Source organism: Pseudorasbora parva, chromosome 14 (assembly GCF_024679245.1).
Source record: "Pseudorasbora parva isolate DD20220531a chromosome 14, ASM2467924v1, whole genome shotgun sequence".
NCBI classification, from domain to species: Eukaryota; Metazoa; Chordata; class Actinopteri; order Cypriniformes; family Gobionidae; genus Pseudorasbora; species Pseudorasbora parva.
The window spans coordinates 35,978,808-35,987,614 of NC_090185.1; the positions used below are offsets into that span (position 1 = coordinate 35,978,808).

Genomic DNA, 8,807 nt, shown 5'->3' on the forward strand with positions numbered 1-8,807 from the left:
ATTATTCCCGAACTTCCCAGTGGTAAACACAACATCAGAGAGCGTTCATGTGCAATTTTTACCTCGGAAACTCGTATTAACGATAATGCCGATAGCACGTGAAGGCAGCATTAATATCATACTTAAGTGATAAATTGAGTGATGATTATTTGATTATTGAAGACACCTGATGATAATGAGCAGAATCACTGACGGAAAGAGAAACACAAGAACTACAACTGGCTTCAACTCCAACTAGTGAAGGACTGAAGTTACAAATTACATTGCAAATCTCTAGTTTTTTTTTAAAAATGCTTTGATGTGTAGAAAGTACCTCCTATTCCTCTTTTTTCAGATATCCTTTAAATGCTTAGTGATTTCTGATGGGAAAGTTCTCAAGAATACTGAAAGATGTCATTCTGTGACCAAATGATGAGTAATGTTTTTTATAGCACTGTTTAAACTGGTTGTAAAAAATAAAAAAAATGGTTCACAGGTTTTTAAACAAATAAACAAACAAAAGCAATGCTAAACGCAAATGCTACTAACCTTGTGCATTGCTAAAAAAGTTCTTAATAAATACTTTAATAAATAAAACCTTTTAAAAGTGAACAATAATCTTTCTCATTAGTGTCTTACTGATGTCAAACACATTTTCACACAAATGATCTTGCTAAAATAAATCTTGCTAAAATACATGTTTACTCACAGACTAATTACTGGTGTTTATATCAATGTAGGCTCTGTATGCTCTGTTATTCACCCTGACAAGTGTGAATAAAACATTTATTTCAGCCATACTATATAAGATAGTAAGTTTGTTTTTGGTAAATGTGTACAAATGTACCATTAACAAATAACATTGGACACCCTCAACTTTGACACATGCTATATAAACGAACAAGCATACAATAAAGTGTAATAATTATGGTGATCATAAATGGGTTTGTCTGATGTTTTACTAGCATCATAACTGATAATAGTGGGAAAAGTTTTGTGTGTGTATTGTGTGTGTCTCTTTATATCAGTTTCTATATTTGACTTTCTCTGTTTCTCCATCACCATGTCCAACTTAAGCTACTGTCAGACAACTATTAAACAAATCGGCCTAAATACATTTACCTCCTCTCAAAATGGCTTGTGTTGTGTCTGTTTCTCATTAACAGAACTTTCATTCAAACTTCCTCTTTTTACAAAATGCATTTGACTTCCAAAACAATATTTAAAGGTATTTGGAAAAAAACTGGTTAAACTTTATTTTAATGTGTCCCTGTTACAGTGTATTGTAATTATACAATTAAGTACTGAGTAAAAGTATCTAACTAGATGTACTTATTTGTCTGGCTATCACCAGACCAATCTCAAACTTTTAAGATTGAACATTGGTCGGGGGAGTCTGTTCTGTATTTTCTACTGCACAAAAGGTGTGATCATTGAGCATAGTTCAAATGATTCTGTACGCAATGGGGATAGTCCTTCAACCAATCAGACCACAAGAGGCGTGATCAGCAGGCATTGTTCAAATGACTCCTAAACCCGCCAATATCCCAGCCAGGTGGATAAGCCAGTTTGTGATTGGTTCCCGCAAATGTATAATGGAAGCAGGATAGAAAGATTCACAGGTTTCCAGCCTGAGCTGCAGAGCAAAATCAAACTGCTGGCAGATCGGGCTCTCTATGAACTTACTATAGGTTAGGGTACTTTTTTTTTAATTGCCAGGAATTTACAGTATTAAAGAGTATTATTTTTCAATAAATTACAGTCTGAAATGTTCTGTGAATAGCTGTTAATTAACAGCTAAATTATGCTGACATCACAGTAATTTAATGCTCTTATTTTATTGTGAATTCCCATTATATAGTGGTCTGTATGCCACTGTACGAAATTATATTGTTTGTGAAGTGTCATTATGGGGATCAGTATTACATTAACTTGGGATCTTGGACCTTGTATATTCATTACAATTACACGAAATTTGAATATCCAATTCAAATTTCTTATTTAGCCAAGCCAGAAGTGAAAATATTTGTTAAAATAAGCTAATTGGCTGATTTTAAGTTAGTCAAACTACCATTATTGGTGTTATTTCAGCATAAAGATTATCAGTATCTTATTTCAAATTCATCAATGTTTGTAGATGGTGAAGCAGCTGCGGAGACAGATCTTTGAAAGGTGTGACATCATCTTGCAACACAAGATTATTTTTCTTCCACTGTGGAATTACTGTGAAAATCATGCAATTATTAACCTGGGATATACTGTAATTTCACACAAAATTTGATTAGTGGTTTTTAGTGGTTGGTTTTTAAATGTAATTATGCCTAATCTAAAATTATTACTATAGTTAATACATGAAACGTGTAACAAGGACATTAGAATGTTGCCAATATATTTCTCAGTGGTTTTTGCCCATACCCCACTGAATTTCACTATATTGACAAAAACTAACAATATTTTATGTTGTGTTCTGAAGATGGAAGAATGTAATTAAGGTTTGCTACAACGTGAAAATTAGTAAATTATGACAGAATGTGCATTTTTGGGTAAACTAAAACCAAACTCTAAAATGACATCACTCTAAAATGTGATGTGGTGTTGGGTTTGTATCGATGATTTAATCACAGGAGTTTTGAGTCACTGAATATGTGTGTTACTCAAGTAACTGACCTATCATGGTAACTGTTGCTCTTGGCAACACACATGTGTTTTCATTTCATTGATCTTTTCATTGTCTTACTATTGACTTCCCTCCCACCTCTGATAAGATTTCATCTAAAGAGAAGTCCTTTGGACCTGTCATTCTTATCATTGGCCACTGATGAAGACACACCCTTAAAATGGGGAATGAGCAAACTTCTGTGAGCAGGTATGATGACGAGATGTGTGAAGTACAGATTGTGACGCCTATGAAATAAACTTTTATAGGCCATAATAACTTATTGTTATATGATCATATAATGCCATCAGGATACTTTATTTAGAAAGGTTGAAGGGGGTCAAAAGAAACATTCGATAAAACTAGTCTTATCTTCATACATATTTAATACTTTATATCAAATACATGTTTTGTTAAAGCAATAAGCTCCAACAGAAAACATAAAAAAGCTTTTAAATATGTTGCAACATTGTCCTGTTTAACACTGAAGATGTTTGAAACAATTGTCACCATAAAAGCGCTATATAAATAAAGTCGACTTGACCATGATTTTTTAAAATACACACATTTCTATGTATTTATTTCACATTTATAAACTAAACATTGGTAATATTAGTCATTATCAGCTCAAGATACAATCGTTTTGTTATAAAAGTATTATAACATTATCATTTTCTCACCATGTCAGGGTGAATAATGGTTTGTTTTCAAACTCTTACCTATCCCATAATGCCCCTCAGTTATACAGCCTCATTTTCATATATACTATATATATATACATAAACATATACACAAGAAACTGCCCATATCGCTTCCATTGAACAGTCAATATGAACTTGATTGATTGTGCAGAGAGGAATGAGGAAACTCCCACAAAAGCAATGCAGATATTCCATGGAGCGACCCTGGGAACTGAGCCAGCCATACACTAAATGAACAGCCGGATTCAAGGCGAGGATAATCAGGGTGTGGGGGTCACGGGGGTGCTCTTTATTCAGCCTGACCAGTGGATATATTTAAAACCTTCATGTCAGCCAATGTGTGCGTCACAGAGTTTACTCCAGGCACATGATCCGAGACTCCATGAAATGCTCGATAAATGCTGTTTCCTTTTAATGTAGGAAGTTGATGCTGGACATTTTTGAAAGGGGATGTTAATGTTAGGGACATTTGATTAGACTTAAAGGAAAGGCATAGTTTACTGAAAATTTTTAATTACCTCAAGATTAACTCACCCTCAAGCCATCCTTTTAACATGTTATAAAGTATTTAACTTATGGAAAAAGTGTAACTGGCGCGACGAGGACGTCAGGTGTAGTGTAAGCATTTTGAACTGCGTGAGGCATTACATTTTCTGTGTATGTTGAATACAGATAGCGGTCCACCGGAAGCTAGATAATTTTGCTTTATAAAGCTTTAAATATAGATATTTTTCTTACACAAACACATTGATCTGCTTCAGAAGGTTCTTCTTTTATTAAACCCCGGAGCTATGTGGAGTACATTTATAATGGATTGATGCCCTTTTTTGGGCGTCAAATTTTAGGCTGCCATTCACTGGCATTATAAAGCTTGGAAGAGCCAGGACATTTTTAACGTAACTCTGATTGTATTCGTCTGAAATAAGAAAGTCATACACCTAGAATGACTTGAGGGTGAATAAATCATGGGGTTCTTTTCATTTTGGGTGAAATGTGTCAGTTTAAACTTCACTGTTAAAAAAGTTTCTTTGTTGGCATCTACTTTTGTCCATTCCTGGAAGTCCTTTGATTTGATTATTAACATTACCTGTGTTAGCCAAGTTTTAATTTCCAATTTATTTTAGGTTTATTTTAACCCAGAAATAAAGTAATTTTTAAACATCAGCTCATTTAAAATCCCCCTGTAGTCAATCTACCCCTTAAAACGTATCTTTGATCACCAAAATTAAATATTTTAAAGTTTTTTTTCTTGTGAAAAAAATGTTCATGCCTTAAAATAGCTTGAATGTAAATCTACACCCTTGCTTCATTTAGTATACACAGATTCAAGAATATTCGAATTATCCCACCTTTATCAAACCTCTACACTGTAAAAAATTTGTGTTGTTTTTTGTTGGTTTAACTTAAAAACGTAAGTAACCTGGTTGCCTTAAAATTTTAAGTTTATTGAAATTAAAAATGTGAGTTGATACAATGAAGGAAATTAGTTTAATAAATAGAAACTCCAAATATTTTTGTATCTGAACCACATAAAAAATGTGATAAATCATGAAAATAGCACTATTTGGCATGTTTCACTGCGTCATCAGAAATAACACACACACAATTACCCAATATGCTTACAAAATCTTTTAATAATATTTTAATAAAGGCTGTCGAATCTCAAAAAATGTTCATTGTATTAACTCAAAATTTTAATTTCAATGAACTCAAAATTTTAAGGCAACCAGGTACATTTTTTTCTAAATAATTTTTTACAGTGTAATGTGAGACTGGACAAGGAGTGACTGAACCAGAGGAACTTAAAGGGTTACTTCAGCAATTAGCATATGGCTTTGTATCAGTAGGAACCCTGGGGTATATTCAAATAATTGCCCCCCTCCCCAAGGCTAAAGTCTACAGCCATTTCTAAAGTCTAGGAGCTATTTCCGCATATTTTGAACCCGCACAATGGAGATGGGAGATCACACACACAGCTCAGCTTGCAGCTGCAGCCTCAGACATTCATGGAAACTGAACTATGCTGAGACAGAGAGCAAAGTCTTTTAACTTCTCAAATGAATTTCTATGAAAGTTAAAGGTGCACTATGCAACTTTCCGTCCACTGGAGGGTGCCTATTCAAAAAAATGCGTAGTTTGATGACGCAAAGTTTGAGCGCAGTATCTTAGGACATGTAAGCTTCACCTCCCAGCCGGTGGGAAATAGGACTCGAGCAGAAATCACATTCATGCATGCAGTTATTAACATTACTGTAGTGTAAAGCAGAGCAGGACCGAGTGTTGTGGACCTGAGCACAGCTGCTGGAGTGATTGTTAAGCAAATACCCGCTTCGCAAATACCGGGACTTTTATTATGACAGGACGGGACACGGGCACCTGCACTGATTCACTCTTCCGGTTATGATTATGAGGTAATGGAGCTCTGTTTATCAAATTAGATACATTTAAGTGTGTTTAAAATGATGTTATGACGTTACTCCGTGCGTTCACTTGTTCACACTGCTAAGAGTAAAGCGCTCCTGACAAGTAAAACCCGAAACCAAGGGTAGTGCAGATATGACGCGATTGACAGGCGACTCCCTCAGACTCTATGCTGAAACGTCTGGGTCCTTGGTAAAAATAGCGATTTTCTCACAATTTACAAATAGTTGGAAACATTTGGGATATTGTAGGTACTCAACTGAACAAAAAATATAACACCGGCCTAGTGGTTTTTGGATATTTTACTGCAAAAATACTAGGCTACATATACCCCTTTTCCACCAGAATGAACCGAGTGCTAGTTCAGAGCCCGTGCTAGTGTCAGTTCTAAGTTGGTTCGACTTGAGAGCCTTTATGAACCGGTTTGGCTTTCCAACTGTAAGAGAGCCACCGCAGAGCTAGGTCTTACGTCACTGTATACGTCTCATCTTTCTCGCTAGCGTTTGAGCAATGCTAGCGAGGCAGCGGGAAATACAAACACACCAGGCTTGTTCGAGATGCATCGGCGCTGCGCAGACCGATCCGTGTATGATATCAAAATACCGCGTGAGCGATTCAAAAGCATAAGGAGTCGTTGGCGCTCGCTCTACTTTGATGTCATACGCAATCAGTCTGCACAGCGCGCGCCGATGCATCTCGAACAAGCCTTCCCTCAGTGGCTCATGGCTTTATGATCCTACATCAGCATTAAAACGCCGCAAATCCAACGCATTCATGCAGCTCTCCATGATTTGTATAGACGGAGATTACAATCCAGCAGCTGTTAGCTTGATTAGCTGCTATTGAAAAAATGGCGGTCACAGGTTTGTGTTCATCTTGTTGATCACGGTAACGCCGCCCCCAGCCGGTGACGCAAGCGGTTCTTACTTCTAGCCCAGCAATGTTTTGGTGTTACTTAAGAACCACTTTTCCTGGCTCGGAGCTGGTGCTTTGGCTGTGGAAACACAAAGAACCGATTTGAAACTAGGCTCTGGCTCCGATTTAGCACCAGCACTGCCTTGGTGGAAAAGGGGTAATAGTGCACCTTTAAGCATCCAAAGGCATGAACTGAAAACGCGCCAGACTGAACACGCGTTGTGAATTTATGCTGCGAATGTGGTCGTGATTACCTCAGCTCTCATCATGAGCTCATCAGCTCATGATGTTAAATCGATGGTGTAATCTCACTTCTGCAGTTAGTGCTCAGTGCTGTGACACTCACGCAGTGACTCGCTATTGAACAGACACGTTCAGTATTTAATTGTAGTGTCTGTTCTCAAACTCAGTCACAGTAATCCAGTAAGTGGCTTTGGGAATGGCCTCACAGGGCAGCGAAGCATTCTGGGAATTGTAGTCTTTCATCCCCATGAGACAAAAATAAATGTTCTTTTCTCAGTCTAGAAAGCAACAAATTCAAAAATAATTTCACATTTCTACTACATTAATAACCCAGTTTAAATACAGATTCATCTTCCCAGCGCTGAAGCTTTAAATACAAACACTGATGACTGACTAAATGAGGGGCACAGGTAACACAGATAATAATACTAATTAGTTACATTTATATAGGGCTTTTCAAGGCACTCAAAGTGCTTTACAAAGAAGGGGGAATCTACTCAACCACCAATGTGCAGCATCCACCTGGATGATGCGACGGCAGCCATATTGCGCCAGAATGCCCACCACGCACCAGCTGATTGGTGGAGAGGAGACAGAGTGATGAAGCCAATCAGGATATAGGGGATTATTAGGAGGCCGTGATGGACAGAGGCCAATGGGCAAATTTGGCCAGGATGCCGGAGTTACACCCCTACTCTTTATCGAAGGACATCCTGGGATTTTTAACGACCACAGAGAGTCAGGACCTCGGTTTAAGGTCTCATCCGAAGGACGGTGCTCTTTGACAATATAGTGTCCCCATCACTATTATCTGGGGTGTTAGGACCCACACAGACCACAGGGTGAGCGCCCCCTGCTGGCCTCACTAACACCTCTACCAGCAGCTACCTGGTTTTCCCAGTTGGTCTCCCATCCAGGTACTGACCAGGCTCAGCCCTGCTTAGCTTCAGTGGGAAACCAGTCTTGGGCTACAGGGTGATATGGCTGCTGGTTGAGGATTAACTAAACACAGCTGGACAGAACTAGACTAACAATGAAAAATATGGGAACAGACAAGTGGCGGAAAACTGAAACAAAAGGAGCATGTGACCAAAGCAAAAACCCAACAGCTCCAGATAGATATGTGACAGTTGGATCAAACGCCTTGCACCTTGACATGACCGGCTCAGCAGACACTCCAGGATGCGCTGGTCATGTCCAGCCAATCCTCCAAATATTCTTTTGTAACTGGCGCATCATCCATAATAAATTCTTACAAGAATAATAATCATACACGGTGTGTTAATAGGCCAGAGGAGAACTGGCACCCTGACTGAGTCTGGTTTCTCCCAAGGTTTATTTTTCTCCATCATGCCCTGGAGGAGTTTTGGTTCCTTGCCACTGTCGCCTTTGGCTTGGCTTGCTCAGTTGGGGACACTAAAATTATGATCTAAGTTATTCAACTTAATATACAAATAAAATTAATTAATTAGGTTTTATTTAATTCTATAAACTATAATACTGATCTGCCAACATTGTCGCTACATGATACATTAAAATAAGCTGATAACATCACAGTTTTCTCCAGAACGACTGTACAGGCAAATCAATTTTTTTTCCAATATTGTCCTGTTTAACACTGTGAAGCTGCTTTGAAACAATCATCATTGTAAAAGCGCTATATAAATAAAGTTGACTAGACCGGTGAGTTTGACCATATTTGACCACTGACTATCTGAATTAGGTTGTTTTTAAACCTAATATTGTATGTGTATTACATGAAGAACCTTTCATCTAAGGAACTGCTCTATTCCACAAAAAGTTATTTAGATTTTAATAATGTTCTTCACAGTAAGAAAAATAGTTCTTACATGGCATTTGGAGTAAAAACCTTTAGCTTTGTTGGCTCATAA

The 8,807-nt window shown here is 37.5% G+C and overlaps 1 pseudogene; it reads right to left on the reverse strand.

Moving 5' to 3' along the window:
- Window positions 1-7,790: 7,790 nt before the first annotated feature.
- On the reverse strand, window positions 7,791-7,907 carry LOC137040834 (5S ribosomal RNA; annotated as a pseudogene).
- Window positions 7,908-8,807: the final 900 nt, after the last annotated feature.